Source organism: Molossus molossus, unplaced genomic scaffold (genome assembly GCF_014108415.1).
Source record: "Molossus molossus isolate mMolMol1 unplaced genomic scaffold, mMolMol1.p scaffold_m16_p_1, whole genome shotgun sequence".
Classification (NCBI taxonomy): domain Eukaryota; kingdom Metazoa; phylum Chordata; class Mammalia; order Chiroptera; family Molossidae; genus Molossus; species Molossus molossus.
The window spans coordinates 249,949,912-249,951,497 of NW_023425344.1; the positions used below are offsets into that span (position 1 = coordinate 249,949,912).

The 1,586-nt window shown below is 47.2% G+C and overlaps 1 non-coding gene across 1 annotated transcript; it reads left to right on the plus strand.

The window, feature by feature from the left end:
• The first annotated feature begins 492 nt into the window (after window positions 1–492).
• TRNAI-AAU lies at window positions 493–566 on the plus strand. The gene has a single exon. It is a non-coding gene; the product is annotated as a tRNA-Ile (tRNA).
• The last annotated feature ends 1,020 nt before the right edge of the window (window positions 567–1,586 follow it).

Here is a 1,586-nt window from a genome sequence, read left to right on the forward strand (position 1 = left end):
TATATACCTGTACAGTGAAAAAAAAAAAAATTGTCAGGAAGGATGCCAAGACCCCAGCGGCGGTTGTTATTGAGCGGTGGTTAATTCGGTGGTTCTGTTGTCCTTTCTCCGGTTTTCTGATATTTAATAATAAGCTTTATTTAGCCATACCCAAAGTGCTGGGTACATGAAGTTTCCAAGCTGCAAAGGTTCTGAGATAAAAATAGCACTGAGTTGCAATATTTGAAAATCTTTCTCCCCAGTTAAGGCTCCAAAGTTCAACTTTCACTGGCCCCGTGGAAGACTCCTATTTGTTCTAAGAAACCGCTTCCTTTCTTCTTGAAAACCCCAGCGTCTTAAGTTTTTCAGCCGGCCAAAGGGAGTGATGACAGCGCTGCGGGAGCCCGGTGGAAACCTGCGTTGCAGAATCAGCCTGGTAACGTTTGGCCAGCTTGCGGCCGTGCGCAGGCGTAAAATCCTCATAGATGCAGTGGCGGCGATCAAACGCCGGGTGGCCGGTTAGCTCAGTTGGTTAGAGCGTGGTGCTAATAACGCCAAGGTCGCGGGTTCGATCCCCGTACGGGCCAGAGGCTCTTTTTCTTTCTCCACTTTTTTTTTTTTTTTTAAATGCCATTACTAATTCTTTTTAGAATTATTTTAAAATAGGCTTTCCAAGAGCTGTAAGCTGCGTGCAAACAGAAGAAAGTCGTAGAATCATTCCGGACTCCGCCTCAAAGTTGTCGCAGGCGGCCTGTGGGGACAGAAGGCAGGATCCCGCGCACGTGCGGGCCGTGACTGGTTATCCCAACTCCCCGGGCCGCACCCCGCAGCCTCCCTTGGGGTCTCTCTTAGGATGCTCTCAGAGGTTACCGACTTTTACTTCCCAATGCAGATCTTCTGAGGGCCCTCGGTGGAGAGCACAGTTTTTTGGAGTTCTTAGACTTGAAATCCAGGCTTGGAATTAATTCATTCCGCAGATATTTGTGGAGAGAGCCTAGGGCGTGCCCCGCACTGTCTAGATCTGGAGCAACACAGTAAGTAAAAGGCACAAATGCCAACCCACCTTGGAGACAGTGACCCGACACTGACTGCCATGTTTTTAGTGAGGTGATCTGGATGTGGAAGCCTCGGAAACCTCTTGCTTTTTTTTTTCAAAATTTTTATTTATTGAGTTTTAGAGAGCCTGTATTGGGGAATCGAACCCTTAACCTTGGTGTATCAGGATGATGCTCCAACCAACTGAACTGCAGGGCCAGGGCCTCTCGCTCTGTTTTTGCTTTTCAAGAAGATCTTAGGCTTCACATTTCTTCTTCTTGGTTCTGCAGTTTGGAGCCAGACGGCAGTTGAATTAATTTCTCACTCATGCTTCAAGTCTGCAGGTGTAGGCAGGCGTGTTTAGCTTAACAAAAGCCAGCTTTTTAAGGTCAGTGTTGTTTTATATCCGGGTCCAGCAAGGGCTTCAGCCGTCTTTGAAAAATCTCCAGTGAGAACATGTACTAAATTATTCTTTTCTCAAATATGTGTTAAACTCCGACTTAAGTTACAGCTCAAGCCCACAGGCCACAGGCAAAGCCTTGACCAGTGATCAGCGTGTAGTACAGCTGCTC